The 23,206-nt window shown below is 46.4% G+C and overlaps 1 protein-coding gene and 1 long non-coding RNA gene across 11 annotated transcripts in view; one reads left to right on the forward strand and one right to left on the reverse strand.

Annotated features, from left to right (window-relative positions):
* Positions 1-23,206, forward strand: part of NCOR2 (nuclear receptor corepressor 2) — a 415,012-nt gene that overhangs the window by 96,843 nt on the left and 294,963 nt on the right. The window lies entirely within an intron of this gene.
* Positions 15,629-18,211, reverse strand: LOC120638059. Its single transcript, XR_005659520.1, has 2 exons — positions 17,973-18,211; positions 15,629-15,916 (listed from the first exon to the last, which is right to left on the reverse strand). It is a non-coding gene; the product is annotated as an uncharacterized LOC120638059 (long non-coding RNA).

Here is a 23,206-nt window from a genome sequence, read left to right on the forward strand (position 1 = left end):
TATAGTTTCCTGAGCTCTCACTTGATGCAGTGCACTGTTCTAGGTGCTTGGGAAGTACAGAATAGAGAATTGATATGGTCACCCTGCTGCCCCCAAAGGAGTTTACACTTGAAAAAAATAGTCAGAATAAATAGTTGAAGGAACGTATATATACGAGTGCTGGAAGATGACTATAAACATGTTGGAAAGTACTAGATAAGTTCCAGCCAGAGAGGGCCCACCTAGAAGAGAGGAGCTCCGTTCCCCCAAACAATAAAAATTGTGGTATTTGTTAAGCACCTATTATATGCCAGGCACTATACTAAGTGCTGGGATGGATACAAGCAAATTGGGTTGGACACAGTCCCTGTCCCACTTAGGGCTCACATGCTTAACCCCCATTTTACAAATGAGAGAACTGAAGCATAGAGAAATAAATTGACTTGCTCAAGATCACACAGCAGACAAGTGGTGGAGCTGAAATTAAAACCCAGTTCCTTCTGACTCGCAAGCCCGTGCTTCTCAAGCCAGACCTCCAGTGAGCCTATCTCACCCCAGACTTGCCAGGCCCTGATCCTTTCAACCCAATGAAGCCAGCACAGAGAGGAAACCCGACCTTTTGACCCTTCCAGGTGCCCGCTTTCTCCCTTTTCCCTGGAGCCTTCCTGCCCCCACCATTCTCCACTTGTTTTTCTGCTGTCTGCAGAGAACATTGCTGTTTTAGAGGCCAGATGGAGGAGCAGTGTCTAATGGAAAACACACTTCTCCTGGGGAGCTCATAACTTCATGGTGAAGAGCCAGGAAAAATCAAGGCTAATGTTTGTAAAATACCCAAGAGGGAGAGATACTTCACTTGTAAAGCATTCTCATGCGGAACCCTCTGAACCCTGGTGTGCTGCGAGAATTTTTCATTTCTTGGGTTTATTTTTCTTTTCTTTTTTTAATTTTATTTTGAACGGAACCAAACAGTGGTTGGAGAGAGAAAATTGTGCCGGGAGTACTGGCTGCAGTTCAGTGAACATGAATGTACCAATTAAATTGGAAACAAAAATGGTTCTCTCTTCCCCACTCCCTCCCCTCCCCCCACCTCCCCACCACTCTTCCTCTCATTCTCTCTCTTCGCATTCCCCTGCCATGGTCATTTTCGACAAAAATATATATCTATCCTGTCTTCTCATTTATTATTTAATAATAATAATAATTATTATTATGACATTTATTAAGTGTTTACTGTGTGCCAAGCACTATTCTAAGCGCTGGGGTAGATACAAGATAATCAGGTTGTCCCGCATGGGGCTCACAGTTTTAATCCCAATTTTACAGATGAGGTAACTGAGGCACAGAGAAGTTAAGCGGCTTGCCCAAGGTCACACAGCAGACAAGTGGTGGAGGTGGGAGTAGAACCCATGTCCTCTGACTCCCAAGCCCATGCTCTTTCCACTAAGCCATGCTGCTTCCTATGAGTTATTTAACTCTTGTTTCTTGACAGACCTTCTGGCTTGCCTGGGTGGTATCTTCAGAAGAGCCATAGGGAATCATCTCTTTATATTTGTTCCTCTCATACAGTCCTCAGGAGTCCTGCATGTGGCTCTGGGGGTAAAATTGCATCTCTTCCGACAAATCTCTAATGAATTCCCAGCATTCAAATTGTTAAGTGCTTACTATGTATACAAGGTAATCAGGTTGGACATAGTTCCTGTCCTCTGGACACTTAGTTCATTGTGGGCAGGCAATGTGTCTGTTTACTGTTGTATTGTACTCTCCCAAGTGCTTAGTACAGTGCTCCGTATGCAGAAAGCACTCAAGAAATACGATTGAATGAATGGGGCTCACAGTATTAATCCACATTTTACAGATTAGGTAACTGAGGGGCTTGTTTCCGCTAAGCTTCTCAGTAGTATAGAAGAAAGAGTACCACTTGGGTCTACATGGGTTTGGCTCAAAGTTGGTGGTTCTTATAGTTAACTGACATGTAGCCTGGTGGATGGGTTTGTCTGTTGGTAATGGAAACTAAGTCCTTCTGTTATGATATCCAAAGCATTAATGTATCTGCAACTGTGCTATCACTCTGAATAGTTTGATGAATTCAGGATATATTAAAGAGGTTAGGGGACACTCTCTAGTGGGAGGCCATCCTGTCATTTGTTTTTTGCAGAGTTCTGGATAAACAAGACTGGATTGACACTGTAGACCATCCCCTTCTCCTCCACACCTTATCTCAGCTTGGATTCACGGACTCCATCCTCTCCTGGTTCTCCTCTTATCTTTCTGGCCATTCATTCTCAGTCTCCTTCGTGGGCTCCTCCTCCCCCTCCCATCCTCTAACTGTAGGAGTTCCTCAAGGGTCACTTCTTGGCACTCTTCTGTTCTCCATCTACACTCACTCCCTCGGTGAACTCGTTTGCTCCCACGGCTTCAACTATCATCTCTATGTAGATGACACACAGATCTACATCTCTGCCCCTGTCCTCTCCCCCTCCCTTTAGGCTCATATCTCCTCCTGCCTCCGGGGCATCTCTACCTGGATGTCTGCCTGCCACCTAAAACTCAACATGTCCAAAACTGAGCTCCTTATCTTCCCTCCCAAGCCCTGTCCTTTTCCTGACTTCCCTATCACCGTGGATGGTACGACCATCCTTCCCGTCTCTCAAGCCCGCAACCTCGGTGTCGTCCTTGACTCGGCTCTCTCGTTCACCCCACACATCCAATCCATCACCGTGACCGGCCGGTCTCACCTTTATCATATCGCCAAGATCCACCCTGTCCTCTCCACCCAAACGGCTATCTTACTGGTACAGGCTCTCATAATATCCCAGCTGGATTATTGTGTCAGCCTTCTCTCTGATCTCTCTTCCTCCTGTCTCTCCCCGCTCCAGTCTATTGTTCGTTCTGCTGCCTGGCTCATCTTCCTGCAGAAACGCTCTGGGCATGTCACTACCCCTCCTTAAAAACCTCCAGTGGTGGCCTATCGACCTCTGCACGAAACAAAAACTTCTCACTCTAGGCTACAAGGCTGTCCATTACCTTGCCCCCTCCTACCTCTCCTCCCTTCTCTCTTTCTACTGCCCACCCCGTAGGCTCCGCTCCTCTGCCGCCCACCTCCTCACCGTCCCCCGTTCTCGCCTATCCCGCCGTCGACCCCTGGGCCATGTCCTCCCCCGTCCTGGAATGCCCTCCCTCCTCACTTCCGCCAAACTAATTCTCTTCCCCTCTTCAAAGCCCCACTTAGAGCTCACTTCCTCCAAGAGGCCTTCCCAGACTGAGCTCCCCCTTTTCCCTCTGCTCCCTTTACTGCCTCTCTACCCCCTCTTCAACTCCCCTCAGCCAAGCCCCCTTTTCCCCCCTTTCCCTCGGCTCCTCCCCCTCTCCCTTCCCCTCCCTTCAGCACTGTGCTCGTCCGCTCATTTGTATATATTTTTATTAACCTATTTATTTTGTTAATGAGATGTACATCCCCTTGATTCTATTTATTGCTATTGTTTTAATGAGATGTACACCCCCTTGATTCCATTTATTGCTATTGTTTTTGTCTGTCTCCGCCGACTAGACTGTAAGCCTATCAATGGGCAGGGACTGTCTCTATCTGTTGCTGATTTGTACATTCCAAGTGCTTAGTACACTGCTCTGCACATAGTAAGCACTCAATAAATACTATTGAATGAATGAATGAATCCTCCTTTCTGTGAGTCAGTGAATCATCTGGAAACTAGCCAAGTGGATCCAACAATCAGTCAGTCAAGTAATGGTCTTTATTGAGTACTTACTGTATGCAGAGCACTGTACTAAGTGCTTGGGAGAGTACAGTACAATAGAGTTGGTATAAAGCCAACTTCCCAGCTCTGCCACTTGTCAGCTGTGTGACTGTGGGCAAGTCACTTCACTTCTCTGGGCCTCAGTGACCTCATCTGTAAAATGGGGATGAAGATTGTGAGCCTCATGTGGGCTCACCCTGTTTACCCTGTATCTACCCCAGCACTTAGAACAGTGCTCTGCACATAGTAAGAGCTAAACAAATACCAACATTATTAGAAAGAATCACTGCCCATAGAGAGCTTACAGTCTAATTGGCCCATCCGGAAGTTTCGTCAAGCAATATTACCATTGATTGGAGGTGGTTGCTCAGGGCACAACTTCTTCTAAGAGGCAGTCTCTTGGGGACGTTAGTGCATTAGTGGGTGCTTTCAGCCACTAGCAGGGAAAACAGACTGATTTGGATTCATTTGTACATCCTGGAGATCTAGACTTTACAGAGATGTATCTGACTCTGGTTCTTACCCTTACCGCCACAATAACAGTGCTTCATATTTCAGAACGTATTAAAAAAAGGTCAGAGAAGTAGCGTAGCTTAGTGGAAAGAGCCCGGGCTTGGGAGTGAGGGGTCATAAATTCTAATCCCAGATCTGCCACTTGTCAGCTGTGTGACTTTGGGCAAGGCACTTAACTTCTCTGGGCCTCAGTTACCTCATCTGTAAAATGGGGAATAACTGTGAGCCTCATGTGGGACAATCTGATTACCCTGTATCTACCACAACGTTTAGAACAGTGCTCTGCACCTAGTAAGCGCTTAACAAATACCAACATTATTATTATTATTAAGTGTTTCTAGGTAAGATGGTCCCATTTCCATTTAGCAAATCTTCAGATTAATATAGAAACGAGGGTCCCCCAGGGCTCATTAAAATGAGAGTGGCTGCACTGTATAGTTCATTCACGAGAGGGCTTTGTGTTGTCTGATAAATCACTTTTTGGCCAATGTCTTCAGGGAAGACTCGGAAATCTGCTTTGGTTTAGTCACAGTATCTCTGGATTACTATTTCTGAACCTGGAGTTGCGACTGTTGTGACATTGTGTGGGTCACTGCCTTTTGTGTGCGATAGGATCCAACGTGGCCATCTTTTACGGATGGCCTTATAAAAGTAAGGCCAAGATTATAGCTTCCTCTCCATTGGGATCTATTAAAGGATTTACTGAGCTTTTGGAATTAGGAGGAGACCCAAATCCTGGGCTCCTCTCCACCTCTTGCAGAAGCAAAATCTTCCTGGGGGCTTGCAGATGGATGATGGAGTGGTATCCAATGTGATGTAGTGGAGAGAACACAGGATTGGGAATCAGGAAACATTTTACTTGTTTGCCTGTTTACTTGTTTTGATGGCTGTATCCCTCCTTCTAGACTGTGACCCCATTGTGGGCAGAGATGGTCTCTCTTTGTTACTGAACTGTACTTTCCAAGTGCTTAGAACAGTGCTCTGCACACAATAAGCCCTCAATAAATATGATTGAATGAATGAAACAGGTTTTAATCCTGGCTCTACCACTTACCTGCAGTGTGTTGTAGGGTGAGTCTCTTAACCTCTCTGGGCCTTGGGTTCCTTGTCTTGTCCCTGACTTGCTCCCTTTATTCTTCCATGCTCCCAACCCCACAGCACTTATGTACATATCTGTAATTTCTTTACTTGTATTAATGTCTGCTTCCCCTATAAGCTTGGTGAGGGTAGGGAATGTGTCTATTTTTGTAGTGTACTTTCCCAAGCACTTAGTACTGTGCTTAGCACACAGTAAGCACTCAATAAGTACGAATGAATGAATGTCTTTAATATGGGGATAAGAAAGTCTGTGAGGCCTGTTGAGAACAGGGACTGTCTGAACCTGTAAACATGTGTCTGCCCCAGAGCTTAGCCCATAGTAAGCACTTAATGAATCCATAATGAACTGTGGGTTGAAACTTGCTGCCCCTTAGAGACTGGGTTGATGATGAGCTCTGGTTTACAAAGATGGCACAACCAGACTTCTCAGTGCTCTTTCGAAGGTTCATTCTCCCGGTCCCCAGGCAGCAGGGCACAGGACATTGAGTGTTGTCCCATTCTAGACAGGATGTCCTGTTTAGTTCTTTTGAGTCCTCTGGTGCTTGCTGAACAAAACATCTGTTCTGGATTGGAAAAGGTCCCGGTTTTCTGATGCTGCAGGTTTGCCTGTCTGAACGAAATTCCCCAAATGAGTTCATGAGGCAGGGGTTTGAGGAAACCCCGCTGAGGCAGTCGGCAGAATTTTCAGATTCCGTGGCCTCTTGAGCCTGGGCTGAAGTGCCCACTGATAGAGAGGGCCAAAGGGGCCTCTTTGCAGACCGTCGAGTGTATTCCTGGCTCTGATCCCCAAACCTGCACCCGGTTCCCGGGAGAGAGCCTGGGAAGGAAGTCCCAAGCCCATTCTGGCAGCCGGAGGCTTGGCTTGAAAGTGAGCCAATCGGAGGTGGAGCTGAAAGAGCTCACCAGGCCTCATTTCACAGTCTACTGCTTCCCTCTCTGTGGCCATGGAGAAAAAATAAGTCGATGTGGAGACCCTCCAGCTCTTAGCCTCGAGCCACTGCCTTTCAAGTCCCAAGAGATAGGAGCTTGAGGAACAGTGCTGTTCAGCTGGGGTTCAACTTAATGGAAGCATCATGGCCAAGTGGCAAGAGCTGAGACTTGGGAGTCAAAGGATGTGGGTTCTAATCCTGACTCTGCTACTTGTCTGCTGTGACACCTTGGGCAAGTCACTTAACTTCTCTGTGCCTCAGTTTCCTCCCCTGCACAACGGGGATTAAGACTGTGAGCCCCATATGGGACAGGGACTGTGTCCAATCTAATCACCTCGTATCTACCCCAGCACTTAGAACAGTGCTTGGCACACATTAGACACTTAAATACCATAATATTATTATTATTACTTTTGGTTCCTGGCTGTTTCTGGAGTCTGGGACGTGGGGAAAAATGACTGTGCCGGGGCTATATGGGTGTGTGTGTGTGTTTTCCTAAAGTAATTTTTGCAACATTCATACTCCCAAATGATCACAAAATAGATTAATTAGAGCACAAAAGTCTCTTAGGTATCCTGCGAAAGGGCAAAAGCTCAGGAGGGAGTTGGACTGGGGGACTGTTTAGTGATAAGATCACCTTAAAAAAAATTCATCTTAGGAATTTCAAAAATGTGTTTTAGTCCTTTGTATTCAGGCCACAAATAATCCAAATGGCTTTCATAAGCTGGGTAATTTGTTCAGCAGAGGGATCTGGAGGAGATGAGGCCCCTGGCTTCTCCAACATGCCTGAGACATCAGAGGGGCGGTCTCTCTCTCTCTTTTTTCTTTTTTTTTTTTTTTATGAGCTGTTTTCATTGAAGGCATTGAAAACCCATTGAGCAGGGCGTTTCTGGGAAATCACCTTTAAGGTGGTTTGAGCACAAGAGGAATCGTCAAAGTGTCATTTCTGCACTAACGCTTCATTCTCTTTCCCTGTGCGGGAGCTGGAGATGGATGTTTTAATGCTTTGTTGTTACAGTGTTGGGTGGTTTATCGTGCAGCTCAATATTCATGAGAGCAGAGCTAAAGAAATAGTGAGCGGTTAAGGGAGTGAGAACACTCTCGGTTGGCCTATCCTCGTGTGAGCAGTTTCGATAAGTGGTTGGATTGTGTGCTTTTCTAGCCAAAGACTGTTTGTTTGGGTTCAGGCAGCCCTGTACACATAAACACCTTCTCCCTAAACTTGAGCGTGTCCCTGGGCTCTTCCAAAATATAAAATTCAATTCAGCTCCACAAATGCCACTGCAATGGAAACGACTTTGAGTGGGCGGTAGCAAGGGCATGAACCCAACCCTGAAGAGACTTAAGGATCATCACAGCTCCCCTGCTCATGAGTCCTTTTTCACCCAACCTCACCAGTCTCTGCAGGGTTTGCTTGTACGAATCGTTCTCATGAAAACTCCCCATCAACAAATCAGAATGAGGTCATTCTTTGTGAACTTAAGAAATAGCATGGCCCAGGGGCTAGAGCACAAGTCTGGGAGTCAGAAGAACCTGGGTTCTAGTCCCGGCTCTGCCACTTATCTACTGTATAACCTTGAGCAAGTCACTTCACTTCTCTGTGCGTCAGTTATCTCATCCGTATAATGGGGATTAAGACTGAACCCTAGGTGGGACATGGACTGTGTCCAACCTGATTAGTTTGTATCTACCCCAGCGCTAAGAACAGTGCCTGGCATATAGTAAGTATTTAACAAATGCCATAAAACCCCCTTGAAAAAGCCTGAAACCTGTCCTCAAATTTTGTACAAAAGTCTGTCACCAGTTTTTTAATACCAAAGCCTCATCTTTGTGAGAGCCACAATGGAGGGGAGAAACCCACTACTCTTCCCTTAAACAGCACCACTTCCTTCCTCCAATCCCCAGATCCTTACAGGCTCCCTGGCTCTGCCTTCTCCTTAATCAGAAACTGCTGTCAGTGCGGGATGATGATGGTGGTAGGAAAGAAATGAGGGATGCCAGGTCTGCTAGTGATCCTGGCTAAAAGCTGTTTCCAGTCATTAGCAGCTGGATGTGGCCCTGGGGGCAAGGAGGGCTAGAAATACATCAACAACACCTTGCGACACTTCATGTTCCTGATTATAACCAAAAAGAGACCTACAAAAACCGGATGCACAGATCCAGCCACGGAACAAACACACACAGTTCTGTTGGGGTGATAAGGCTGAGATGCTCCGCTGGTCTACTAAGCCAAACTGGGGACCTGTGCTCTCACTTCTGAAGAAGCCATGTGGCCACAGCACCAAGGGTTCAGGTGGAACTACCCTCATTGCAAATAATAATAATAATGGCATTTGTTAAGCGATTACTATGTGCAAAGCAGTGTTCTAAGTGCTGGGGAGGGTACAAAGGTGATCAGGTTGTTCCACATGGGGCTCACAGTCTTCATGTTCATTTTACAGTTGAGGTCACTGAGGCCCAGAGAAGTTAAGTGCTTGCCCAAAGTCACACAGCTGGCAAGCGGCGGAGTCGGGATTTGAACCCAAAACCTCTGACTCCCCAGCCTGTGCTCTTTCCACTGAGCCACGCTGCTTCTCTAAATAGGGATAATAATTGCAGTAGCACTAATCCAGTACAAGGCAGATGCAAGATAATGTGGTCAGATACAGTCTATGCCCCACTTGGGGTTCTCAGTTTAACACGGTGGGGGATCAAATATTTAACCCCCTTTTTCAGATGAGGAAACTGAGGCACTGAAAAGTCAAGTGACTTGTCTAAGGTCACATAGCAGGCAAGTGACAGAGTTAGGATTAGAACCCAGGTTCTTTGAATCCCAGTCCTGTTCTCTTTCCATGAGGGCACTCTTCTTTCTAGGTATCTTAGGCAAAGGGCAAGGGCGTCACCACTGTCTGATCGGGAACTGGCCCCAGTTGAGAGTGAGGTCTTTCAAAGCATCAAAAACCAGTTAAAATGTCAAGGCTGTGGCCTGAGCTCCAACTCTTTTGGAAGTTACTAGAGCACTTGAGGCTGCAAAAAATAGCGAAACACCTGGATCTTAAAGCCCTCAAGCAGAAATCTACAAACAAGTAGAGGGTTAATTGCTCAGTAGCCTCCCAAACTCAACCTCAATACAAGGAATCTGTAAGAACTACTGCATGACATCAAGGATGCCACCAAAAAGACCACTTCAAGAAGAAAGCTCAGTCTTCAGCTGCTGGGCATCTCACCTTTATACTGTTGGCAAAATTCTAGTCAAAATTGTGGAGGGGCTATTGGAGAAGGCCTTTTGGAAGAGGTGTGGTTTCAGAATGGCTTTGAAGATGGGGAGAGCTGTGATTGAGGAAATTTGACGGGGAGGGAATTCTAGGGAGAAGGATCCAAGCAAGAGGTGGGCCAGGGAAGAGACAGGTATGGTGAGTAGGTTAGCTTAAGAAGAAAGAAGAGTGAGCAAGGGTGTAGTGGGAGGAGAGAGCTAATGGAGTGTTTTAAAGCCAGTGGTCAGGAGTTTCTGCTTGGTGTGGAAAGGATTGGTTGACCAGTGGAGGTTTTTTGAGGAATTGGTTTACTTTATACAGTGGTGTCAATTCTAGGCTTGACAGCAAACCCGAAGAAAACAAGTTTTATGCCAGTCTAATCCCTGGATCCCTTACACAGTACCAGAGATTTTTATCCACAACACTGAACTTAATGCTGTCTCTGAACTCTGTGGGCTGCACTATATCCTATGCAGCAATTCACAGAGAGTAGAAAATAATAAAAAAAAGGCCAGCAAGAGTTTTGGGAGACTGACGGATGGACAGCAGCAGGGAGCATCAAATTTCAAACCAACTTGAAGGTCAATAAAGTTCATTAATGTTCAGATTTCTATATGGCTGTAAGACCTCTTAACCCAGAAGGCATAACCAGTTTTTCAATCAGTTTCACTGGGGACAGGAACCTTAAAGGCAGAACACAGGACGGTCAGCACTGAGGCCCTGGAACACAGGCAGCTCATCATCTCTGAGGTAGTGCTCACTGCAGCACAGTTTTGCTGGGGGCAAGAGATGAGAGCAGGATTTTCAGCAGCTGAATAAAGATCTTAAATAATAATAATAATAATAATGTTGGTATTTGTTAAGCGCTTACTATGTGCAGAGCACTGTTCTAAGCGCTGGGGTAGACACAGGGGAATCAGGTTGTCCCACGTGGGGCTCACAGTCTTAATCCCCATTTTACAGATGAGGGAACTGAGGCACAGAGAAGTTAAGTGACTTGCCCACAGTCACACAGCTGACAAGTGGCAGAGCTGGGATTCGAACTCATGAGCCCTGACTCCAAAGCCCGTGCTCTTTCCACTGCGCCACACTGCTTCTCTAATGTTGGTATTTGTTAAGCGCTTACTATGTGCCGAGCACCGTTCTAAGCCCTGGGGTAGATACAGGGGAATCAGGTTGTCCCACGTGGGGCTCACAGTCTTAATCCCCATTTTACAGATGAGGTAACTGGGGCACCGAGAAGTTAAGTGACTTGCCCAAAGTCACACAGCTGACAAGTGGCCGAGCCGGGAATCGAACCCATGACCTCTGACTCCAAAGCCCGTGCTCTTTCCACTGAGCCACGATCAATCAGTCAGTCGTATTTATTGAATACTTACTGTGTCCAGAGTATTGTACTAAGCGCTTGGGAGAGTAAAACACAACAGAGTTGCTGGACCTGTTCCCTGCCCACAAGGAGCTTACAGTCTAGAGGACCACTCATAGGCAGGGAGGACTGAATAATGTTAAAGCAGAGGTCACCAACTTTTCTTTGCAAAAGAGCTAAACGAAATGATACCTTTGAGTAGGTGGTGAGCAAAAAATCAGTCATACAATTTAAATGCCCATTAACCAACTCCATTGAGAGTCCAATTAACTGTATTAAGAGTATTTATTAAGGACTCACTCTTTGCGGAGCACTGTACTAAGGGCTGGGAAAGAATACAATGGTGGGAATTAGACATGGCCACTGTCCTTCAGGGGGCTCACAAACTATGAATATAAATGGAGGGAGAGGAGACTGGAGATAAGACACATCAGGAGTGATGAAATAAAACACATAAAATAATAAATAGTAATAAAAGAAAACACACACAAACAGCATAAAATACAAGGACACATACACAAAATAGTGAAATCAGCTGGGTGTTGCGGCTAGAGGAGAAGAATTGGTTTTAGTTGCCTTGTTCCCCCATCCCACCAATGCACAATGCCACTTGAAGGTGGCAGGACTGAATTAATGCCCCCTTGCTGCCCTGTGGGCTCAGGACTATTTGGTTATTGGGGGCCCTCATGTGACACGTGAGATTATTTGCTTCACGCCGTGCACATGCAATGTCATGACTTTATTGAGCTGTGTGGTAGATTCATAACAAAGCTGTTGCTGCTGGGAGGTGAGGGTGGAGAAGAGAAAGAGAGTAGGGAGGAAAGGGATAGTGCTTGATAGGCTGGCACTGGCAGGAGTTTGTCTTGTCTGACCTTGTCTTTCTTGCCCTGTCCCCTCCCATCTCTTCCCCTAAATCTGGGGATGCGAGGAGGACGTGCCCTCACGACCAGGGCAGTGGCAGGGTGTCCTGTCCTTTCCCTGGCTTGGAATAGGGCACCATCCCTCATTGCCCTGTGGCTAGGAATGAGTTTGGACTGTGCTACTAGGGGTGTGGGCAGTGGTTCTTGGGGATGTGTGGGGGGGTGTCTGACATACTGCCACCCTGCCCACAGCCCCCTCCTGGCTGTGACTTCTAGGGGCAACTCACAGTGGGTTCAACACACCCCTGGGAGTCATGAGGTCGGGGAGTGGGTCTCTGGTTTCTGGAGGTTGACCCTCACTTGCCATGACCAATGCGGGCCCCAAAATGGGCTGCCTAAGTCTGACTCCTGCTCGCGGAAGCTATCTGTGCTGCCAACGTCCACACCTCTTGGAGAATGATGTCTCTTCTTGGAGAGGGACATTTGTTGTTTGAAAGCAATTCTCCCCTCAGTTTGTGGTTATGAATGATCATTTCCCTCCTCTTCTTCCTTCCTATTCTTTGCACCTCCAGAAGCAGCTTTCGCACAAATATCCGTGGATAGCAATAACTTCCGCTGGGAAGGTGTCATTGGTGTAGCTCTCCTCTTCATACTAGGCTGGTGCGGGAGGGAGAGAAATAAAGGAGCCTGGAGAGGTTGGCTGGCGGCCCAGTGGAGGCTGCTCTCTGGCCTGTCTCTGACACCGGAGGGAAGGGAGCAGAGGCCAGAGGAAAAGGGATCTGCAGGCAGGACCTCAGAGACAATAGGAGAGAGAGCCAGAAACGGATGCAAGATCGTTGACATAACATACTGGCTTGGAAGAAACTCAATTTCTCTATCTGTTGCTTGGATGACATGTGATTTATTAGACTGCTTTGCATTGGAGCCGGAAATTTTGGCTTGGGAAAAGAAATTTGTATTTTTAAATTGGGCGGGTGGGGTGTGTGGGGAGGAGAGATATGGCAGCCGCTTGTCATGTCTCAAAATAAGAAATACCTCAGTGTCTTGGACATCCTCTGGAAGAGAGCAGGTTGTGGAGCTGGCAGAGGAGGTACCTTGAGTGTCTTCTGGGGGCAGCTCTTGACTGTGGATCAGCTCTGCTGCATGTCTTCTGAGCTGCAAGAGGGTTTCTTTGGGGTTAGGAGCTCCCTCTTCAGCCTCTCTGCCCCCCACCTTTTCCTAGAGTACAAAATACCTGTGGCTTTGGACAGATTTAGTCATCCCCATCCCCCTCCTCCCCCAGTTCCTTCCAAGTATCTAGTACACAGTTATAATTGTGTTTTTTTGCACTTAATATGCATCAGTCACCATGCTAAACGCTGAGGTTGGGTAATACAATCTGATCAGGCATAGTCCTGGCCCCACATGAGGTCCTCTAGACTGTAAACTCATTGTGGGCAGGGACTGTATCTACCAACTCATATTGTACTCTCCCAAGCGCTTAATACAGTGCTCTGCCACACAGTAAGCATTCAGTAAATATGATTGATTGAAATTGAGGCATAGAGTGACTTGTCCAAGGTCAAACAGCTGTCAAGTGGCCAAGTCGGGACTAGAACCTTGGTCTCGTGGCTCCCATTTTCCAATAGACCAGCTGTTCTTCACAGCGGTGCTCAAGAGATGGTGATTGATTGGTTTGAGGGGCAGCTGCTTTTCCTCTCTTGGGCTAGGAGGTTGACTCTAGAGGTGCCTAGAGTATAGGAACGTGTGCATAAGGACTATGGGAGTGCCGGTGGGGTTAGTACCCAAATGCTTAAGGGTTTCAAACCCAAATGCAAGAGCACTGCAGAAAGGAGGGAGAATAAAATGAAGACATGAGAGGTAGGTCAGGGACGGCTTTCTGGAGGAGTTATGATTTTAATAGGAGTTTGAAGATGGAACCGTCTTTAACCAGTTGCCTGCCAGTGTGCCCACCAAGCTAAAAGTAGATGATTTCGTCTTTACTCACCAAGTTTGAAATCTGATGACCTAAGATGGCTAGCGCTGATCCACCACCTGGGGAATTTCCAGTGTAGAGAGCGTGTTGGGATGGGGGCCGATGGCAGCGTGGCGCAGTGGAAAGAGCACGGGCTTTGGAGTCAGGGCTCATGAGTTCGAATCCCAGCTCTGCCACTTGTCAGCTGTGTGACTGTGGGCAAGTCACTTCACTTCTCTGTGCCTCAGTTCCCTCATCTGTAAAATGGGGATGAAGACTGTGAGCTCCACGCGGGACAACCTGATTCCCCCGTGTCCACCCCAGCGCTTAGAACAGTGCTCTGCACATAGTAAGTGCTTAACAAATACCAACATTATTATTATTATTATTATTAAAGCCAGTGGGGAATGAGGTCAGTCAGCGAGCACAGCATGGACTTGAGTGTTCAGCGAACTTACTGGGATTGGGTCTGCCTCCATTGCTGCCCAGGAGCTTCCTGGGCAATGAGGAGATAGATATATCCTCTCTGCTGGGCCCGACTTGCCCCTCCCGACTCACTGAGCAGACACTCCCTCAGCATTAAGTGCAGGGCTTATGGTTTTAAATTAACTTTTGCCGGAGTAGTCAAAGATGCTGTTTTTACCTTCTACTTCATTGTCTCTGGGAAGGAGGGTATTGTGGGAAATTATTGTTGGAAGATTGGTCCACATCCTCAATTATTTCACAAGGTGCATTTCTAAAGGATTTTGGGAGCAACTTTGTGACTGAAAATATGATCAGAGTTTTTCACATTCCTTCAGTGTTTTTATTTCCAGAGTGCCTTTCTAACTGTGAACTGTGTTTAACTTCATGCACATTTCATCAGTCCATATATACTTTGGTCCAGTTGGAGAAATTGAGACCCCAAGAAAGAAAGTGACTTGCAGAAAGGCTCCTGGTTGGTCAGAGATGGACTGGGGACCAGGATCTAGTGCTTTTTCTTTTCAGAGCCTCACTCTCTTTTAGTGAAGATTTCTTCTGGTTTGTTTGGTGCTCTGATGAGATTGACAGAAAGTGACATGACTTGCTGAAGGCCCAGACTTGGTCTGACTTTGGACACTGCTGTCCTCAGCCTCGTCCCTTGACCAGGCTTGTTCTGAGTGCAGAACATGGATAAGGAGACTGTGAGCTTGTCCTCTAGACTGTAAGCTCATTCATTCATTCAATCATATTTATTGAGCGCTTACTATGTGCAGAGCACTGTACTAAGCACTTGGAATGTACAATTGGGCAACAGATAGCGACAATCCCTGCCCAACGATGGGCTCACAGTCTAAACAGGCTCATGTGGGCAGGGATTGTGTTTGTTTTGTTGTCGTGTTATACTCTCCCAAGCACTCAGGGCAATGCCCTGCACATAATAAGTACTCAAATATGATTGACTGATTTACAACTCAAAACCTGGACACTGAAAAAGCAGAATGGCCTTGGGGAGCAAGCACTGGCCTGGAAACCAGAGGACCTGGATTCTAGTCCCGGTTCCTCCATTTGCCTGTTCCGTGACCTTGGGCACTTACCTTCTCAGTGCCTCAGTTTCCTCACCTGCAAAATGGAAATTCAATACCTGTTATCCCTCCTACTTAGACTGTGAGCCCCAGGTGGGACAGGGAGTATGGCCAAACTGATTATTTTGTATCTACTCCTGGGCTTAGTACAGTGCTTGGCACATAATAAGTGCTTAAATTCCACAATTGTTGTTCTTTTTATGCTCATTTCCAGCCCAAAATAAATTTCTCCCTTTTGCAAGTATTCTAAGGATTCTCTAAACCTTGTTTGTTTGTTAACTGTGAATTCAGCTTGGGGTTTGCCTTCTGACAGTTTGATTATTAATTCAGAGTCTTTCCTAGCACTACACAAATATCAATGTCAGTGTAGATTCGTTCCAAGAAAATTTCCGACACGTGGTGAATAGACAGATCTATTATCATTTCATCATAAACTTGGTAAATTGGTCTAAACAATCAGCAGTGCATTTTAATCATTTCTCTCCATACAAAAATTATCTTTTTTTTTTTTTTAAAGAAAAATCTCAGCCCCAGAGAAATCCTGACTCTAAGACCCAGATCAAATCTGGGAATCCAGATGGCGGGTTCTTGTGATACTATGTCCCTGGAATTCATTCTCTTCTCTCGCTTGTGGCAGGTTGTGAACACAGCCTTCTTCTCCTTCCTCCAGATGGGGAATCTGGAAAACCTAAGGGAGGAACATGGTATAGAGAAAACCCAGATGTTTGGTGGCCAGTGGCAGTCACCCCGAGCCTCAGCAATAGTGAGGCTCAGGTTCCTACAAGGAAGTCCCTTCGCTATTGCTTGCCAAATACGTAGCGAATCCTATCTGTCCTCTGGGCCTCGTTGGGGACGGTGCAGTGCCCCTAACAGCTCAGAGCTCACGTAGCCGCCTCCTCCCCCCCCCCCCCCCCCCCCCCCGCCCAGTTTTGGGCTTCTCTCGGGAGAAAGGGGAAGATGTCATGGCTTTCAGATCGATCAATTTTGTGGCACCCCAAAGCTCGATTAGTCCTCAAGTTCATCTGGCTCAGTCCCCAGCTTCCAGGCCACCCAAATAATCTAGGGCCTCTGTTGACTACTCACTTGACGGATATTATTATTATTATCAAATGCTATTGAGTCATTTTCAATTCAAAGTGACTCTATGGATGTATTTTCTCCATAACGTCCTATTTTCTAATAATAATAATGATGATGATGATATTTGTTAAGCACTTACTCTGTGCCAGGCACTGTACTAAGCGCTGGAGTAGGTACAAGTTAATAAGTTGGTCCCATGAGGGGCTCACAGTCTCGATCCCCGTTTTACAGATGAGGTAACTAAGGCACAGAGAAGTGAAGTGACTTGCCCACATCACACAGCAGACAAGTGGCAGAGCTGGATTTAGAACCCATGACCTTCTGACTCCCAGACCCAAGCTGTATCCACTATGCCATGGTGCTTCTGCTATAATCTATAACCTTTACTCATGGTTCTGTCATTATCATTGTTCTGGTTTCTATCCATCTAGCTGCTGGTCTCCCTCTTCCACATTTTCCCTGGATGTTTCCTAGCATTAGTGTCTTCTCCAGAGAATTAGTTGTTGTGATGATGTGTCCAAAATATGCCAATCGAAGTCGAGTCATTTGGCCTTCCAAAGACAGATATCAATCTTTAAATGCAGAAGGATCCATTGCATTAGATTCATTTGGAGAGGAACAGTAAGTTCTTTAAAAGAAATTTTACTGCAGAAAACTGATTTGAAGCTCCATGTCTCATTTTGAAAAGGCTGGAGATGGGGTGCAGTGAAAAAGTGGAACATAACGGGGTGGCCTGCACAGCAGCTCTCCCCCCACTGGGGAATCTAATTAAAGCTGGTTTCCTGTTGGTCTGCTCTTGACCACAGCCCCAGGCCCAGCTGGTGACCCCCTCAGCTCTAAGCTTGGAGAGGTCACATTCGCGGGCCCTGTTTGCACAGCTGCACAAAATTTTTGAGAAATCACTTCGTCTTCGAAATTCTCTTCAGCCCGCCAAAGCTGCATTGGTCCCTCCCACATTCCCTAGAGTTCCGTTTCCTCTCCCAGACATCCCCGCCTCTTTCTGTTGCTCTCCAGAACTCCATGCCAAGAGTCCAAAGTGCCCATCTGTGTCTCTGCAGACACTCAGAATTCCCACCACCCTCCCTGCCCCCTTCTCCAGCACAGAGTGCCTCAAAAACCAGACCAGGATAATACTAATAATAATAATGATATTTGCTAAGTTCTTACTATGTGCCAAGCACTTTTCTAAGCACTGGGGTAAATACAAGGTAATCAAGTTGTTCCACTTAGGGCCTCAGTCTTCATCCCCATTTTACAGATGAGGTAACTGAGGCACAGAGAAGTTAAGTAGCTTGCCCAAAGTCTCACAACTGATAAGTGGCAGAGCCAGGATTAGAACCCACAACCTCTGATTCCCAAGCCCGTGCTCTTTCCACTAAGCCACGCTGCTTTTCTGTGATATTTGTTAAGCGCTTAGTATGTGCCAAACACTCTTCCAAGCACTGCAGTAGATACAGAGTAATCATCAGGTTAGACACAGTCCCATCCCCATTTTATGGATTGTTGCGAGATCCCCTACCCCCAGTTCATACCAACCAGGACCTTCCTGGACCAGGGGAGTCTCAGTGACACGTAGTAGAAGTCAAACCACACCTCTGATCACAAAGGTTAACGAGTAAAGTTTTTTACTTAGTTTTACCAACTTGCAAGGGAGTGACACGTACGCACACTCACTCCACCAAGGGTCCGATGCCAATCTGTAGTCAAAGGAGCCCATTCTGCCAAAGCTTCTTCTTTCTGCTTCCAAGTGTTGCTCTCCTGCTGCAGGTGTTTCCCTCTATGCCTCCTGTAAGCCCCTGCTCCTTCTGCATGCCTCAGTGTGTGCCCCCAGATGCCCCCTGCACAATTCAAAGCAACCTTCTTTAATCTGCCTTAGGCGTCGCAACTGTGGCTCTATGTAGCAGTCATTGATTGGTCCAGGCCCGTTACTGGGTAAAGCAGGGAGAGAGAGCCAAGCCTCCCTCCATGCTCCACCCCCAGAGGCCCGCAATCACCTGCCTCAAGTAAAACCCATCAGTGCTTTTGCCAGTCTCTTCCTTGTTGGTGTTCCTGGGATCACAAACAATTGCTAACAAGGCAGTTGGTTGTGGGCTCACCACACAGATGAGGTAACTGAGGCCTTGTTTCTACCCCAGCACTTAATTTAGTGTTCGGCAAATAGTAAGTGCTTAAAAAATACCATAGAAAATGTTTATTCTCATGGCTAATGTATTATTATTGGTCAAAAAGCCTCTAGCCAACAGACACTGAGATCCTGGGTGGATTGTCCTGAGTCTTGCAGAATAAATAGGTCATGGGAGGGAGAAAGCCCGGAATGCCTTGACCCCAGATACTTGCTCTTTGAATTCAGGCTTGGCTCCTCGCCACTCGATGTTGTCTTTTTCCATTTCCGATCCCTCATGCGACCGTCTTCTACCCCGAGCCGACACCAGCCCTGTGGTGGTGGGGGAAAGGATCTTCCTGAAATTGAGAGCTGAATACACTGAAAGAGAAAAACTAATTTTTGCCCGAGACCACATCTGTGCTTCTTGTTGGAAATCTGTGATACAAAGAGAGGAACAAAGGGGGTAACTTAATCGGATCTTTCCAGGTGGAGCTGGCAGGGGTGGGGTTGGAAGGGCGTCACCAGGTCTCTCATTCTCCTCTGCTCCTTTTGTGCCACTGTCTGTCTCCTTGAGAGACTTGGTTCTTTCCTGGGAGGAAATGCTATCTTCTTCAATGGGCCCAGGAGAACTTGAGATTGGTGGATATAAAGGGAGGATTAATAATAGTACAGCAGGCTCAGGTTACTCCAGATGACCTCTGAAGGGCTGTGTTGGCCAGACACCAGAGAGGCCAGGGAGCCCTACAGCTGGTGGGTTGCCCAGTACACAGCTGGACTAAGCCTGGGGCAATGGAGCAGTGGCTGCTCCGGGGGCGGGGGTGAGGAGGATGGGCCGTGGTTTTGGTATTCCTTCGCTTCCTTCCGCCACACCTTTGGAACTGGCTCTGAACCAATGAGCCTCCTGGAGTTGTAAGCTCATTGTGGGCAGGGAATGTGTCTATTTATTATTATATTCTTCCAAATGCTTAGCAGAGTGCTCTGCACACAGTAAATGCTCAATCAATGTGATCCAGTGAATGAGTGAAGAGGAGAGTGGTGTAGTGTTAGCAGGCTTGGGCTTCATGGGTCAGGTTTTCCCTTTCGAGGGTACCACCCCAGCACCCTAAAGACTCCTAAACATATAAAGCACCTTGGCCTTTCCTCACGGTCTACACAAGTCATGTGACCTGAACTTCTCCATCTCAGGGTTGAAAGTAACATTTGGCCCCTGATGATCATAAAAAATGAGTGAAATTAAAAGCAGCATCCTTTCCCCTGGCATGGTTGGAGTCTGCTGGTCTGGCTCTTTTTTCCCCTTCTTCCCCCACAGTAACTTTGCAGAGAACCAGCTTTGGTAGTGAAAGAAAGACAGTAATTATTTGAACTGCCATTTATTTGAACTTAAGCCTAATTAAGATGTTTCAAAAAATAGTTTGGGCAGCTGAGAAGTATTGGCATCTGCCTTTCTGAAAGATCCAAGTACAATTTGGGTTGGTTATTTGAACTTTCAGTGAGCTAAGCCAGCCTCTCAATTGCTTAGAATGCCTGGCTTTCTCCTGGAATTCCATCCATGACCTTGGCCTGAAGAAGCTGTTTTTGTGGTAATCAGGAGTTTCCTTCCCTTTTCTCTGCTCCCCGTCCCCTCCACACAGCACCACACTGTCTTGCAGTGTGCTAGCAATAGTTTGGTGAGTGTTTTGGCTTTTTTTTTTCAATTAAAGTTTGCAACCTTTTCCTGGGGTGTGGGGAGGTGGGAGCATTCAAAAATAAAGACAGGCAAATAGCAAGCTTTGTGGTCCAGTGGAAAGAACACGGGCCTAGAAGTTAGAGGATCTGGGATCTAATCCCAGCTTCACCATTTACTTGTTGTGTGGCCTAGGGCAAGTAATAATAATAGTAATAATTGTGATTTTTTTTAAGCACTTAGTTTGTGCCAGGCACTCTTCTAAGTGCTGGGCTAGGTACAAGATATTAGGGTTGGACACAGTCCCTGTCCCACACAGAGCTCACATTCTTAATCCCCATTTTACAGATGAGGAACTGAAGCACAGAGAAGTTAAGTGACTTGCCCAAAATCTTACAGCAGACAAGTGGCAGAGCCAGAATTAGAACCCAAGTTCTTCTAACTCCCAGGCTCATACCCTATCCACTGGCCACACTGCTTCTGGATACCTCAGTTTCCTCATCTGTAGTGGGGATTAAAATATCTCCCTCTCCTCCCTGCTTAGACTTTGAGTCCTATGTAGAACGGGGACTGCGTCTGATCCAGTTGTATCTATCCCAGCGCTTAACACATAAACAAGGTTTAACAAATACCACAGTCATTATTGCTGTCTCCACTTAGAGCCTTGAGTCAAGCAAACTTGTTACCAAGATCTAGTTAGCTGGAGGTCCTAGAACTTCAAAAATGAATGCAAGGCAGTAAGTGAAGCAAACACATTGGGGGAAAAACAGGGTTCAGAACACCTGCAAAAGAGCAGGTGAATTCTGTGGGAGATGGGGGCAAGGCATTTTAGAATTAGATGAGGTCAACTGACTCTCACCTGCCTCCAGGCAAGGTTGAGGCAGCTCTGTTGACTTTGGTTAAGTCACTTCACTTCTCTGTGCCTCAGTTACCTCATTGGTAAATTGGGGATGAAAAGCTGTGAGCCCCAGTTGGGACCACTTGATTACCTTATATCTACACCAGTGCTTAGAACAGTGCTTGGCACATAGTAAGCCCTTAACAAATAGCATCATCATTATCATCAAGTGGCTCCTCTGAAACTGGTCCTTTCATTCATTCATTGTGGTATTGATTAATTACTGTGTGCAGAGCACTGTCCATCATACTTGGGAGAGTATGATGCAACAGATGCATTCCCTGACCACAGTGAGCTTGCAGTCTGGCGGTGGAGACAGACATGAAATAAATGCATTACAGATATGTACATAAGTGCTATGGGGCTGGGAGGAGGGAAGAACAAAGGGAGCAAGTCAGGGTGACACAGAAGGGAGTGGGAGAAGAGGAAAGGAAGGGGGGCCCCTAGGAGGATATGTTCCTTAAATAAGGCTTTGAGGAGAGGTGTCTTCAATAAGGCTGCGCGCAAAGCCGAGAGTTGAGGCTTTGCACACAGGCCACTGTGAATGTTCTTTTGGGAAATTTAGGGACACTGTCTGGACTGGTTTGGAGTTAGATGAGTGGGAACTAGGCCAGGAAGATCTTTAAAATCGGCAAATCTTCAAACATGGTTAGTCTCAGGGTGGAATTGCTATTATTCTAAGTTTGAATTTCATCAGGGAAAGGAATTAGAGAAACATCTAAGGATAAATTTGATTTTTTTGGTGTGTTGCGCAATTTGAAATTAAATAAGAATTTCGTAATTGCCGAAGTGCTTTGGAAGATTGGAAAACAACTTGTGTAACTCCCTACTGTGCAGAAAGACTTTTGTCTTTGCAGCGAGAAGCTGTTTGAAACCTATGGCGTTGCGAAAATCATTTGCGCAAGCCTATTTTGCCACGGATATGAAAATTTTATTTTTAGGGTTTTCTCTTTTTGGGGAGTGGGGAGTTTCCTGCTATAAAAGCATTTTGGCCAAACTCATTTTATGGTAGATGCTTAAAGTCCAATTCAAGTTCTCGGTGGATTATACTTCTGCTTTGGTTGTCCATTTTGTTGGTCAGAGTGTATCCACTGTGCGGATGGTTGGAAATGTAGCCCATTTGCCCCTTGGCAGAGGAAATGTAGCTAGGAGATCTTCAACATCTGCATGGGCCTAACTTGCAGAGCTACTTCTCAACCGCAGCCTCACTTGTCTTGCTCACATCCACTTATGGGGTGTGAAATTTCAGGGACTGTTGACTTTTGCTTTCCAAACTTTTAAGCCTTCTTTATGCCACTGGACATCTGCCCCCCACCAACTTTTATTAAACTGCGTTGGGTTTGAGAGGGTGGCTTCTGTGGTCAAGCCTGGGGCATCATGACCGCTTCTGGGGAAGGGAATTCTGTAACTGTCCCCATGCCCTCATGTAAGGTGGAAAATGAAGCATCACCTACTGAGGTGAAAGTAGAACAGCCAACCCTGTCTGAGATCCATTTTCTTGAGTGTCTTGTGGTTGAATGAAACCAAGACTAAACTGTAAGTGTTGTGGGGGAGGGGTGTGAGAGTGTGTGTGTGTATGTGTGTTTGTGTGTGTGTGTGTGTGAGAGAGAGAGAGAGAGAGAGAGAGAGAGAAAGAGAGAGAGAGAAAGAGAAAGAGAGAGAATGAGAATGGAAACAAAAGGGAAAAAAAATAGCAAACCAACAAACCTCCCATTGCTGATTTTTCAGGAGTGGGAGGAGCCTGGGGAAGAAGGATTAAAGACCTTGGGCTTGGGCAAAGGAAATGCATTCAGGGAAGAGAAGAGAGGAGAAGCACAAAAAAGAAGTGGAGACTGTCTTGAGAGAAGTGCACTTCACAGTAAGCTCGTTGTAGATGGGAGTGGGTCTGCAAATTCTGTTGTATTGTACTCTCCCAGGTTCATTCAGTAGTATTTATTGAGCGCTTATTATATGCAGAGCACTGTACTAAGCTCTTAGAATGTACAATTTGGCAACAGATAGAGACAATCCCTGCCCAGTGACGGGCTCACAGTCTAATGGGGGGAGACAGACAGCAGAGCAAAACCGGACGAAACAAAAGCAAGACAACATTATCATGATAAATAGAATCAAGGGGTTGTACACCTCATTAGCAAAATAAAGAGGGTAATAAATAATATATACAAATGAGCACGGTGTTGAGGGGAAGGGAAGGTGGGAGGGGGAGGAATAGAGGGTGGGGAGGGGAGGAGGA

The sequence above is a fragment of the Ornithorhynchus anatinus genome, chromosome 2 (genome assembly GCF_004115215.2).
Source record: "Ornithorhynchus anatinus isolate Pmale09 chromosome 2, mOrnAna1.pri.v4, whole genome shotgun sequence".
Lineage (NCBI taxonomy): Eukaryota > Metazoa > Chordata > Mammalia > Monotremata > Ornithorhynchidae > Ornithorhynchus > Ornithorhynchus anatinus.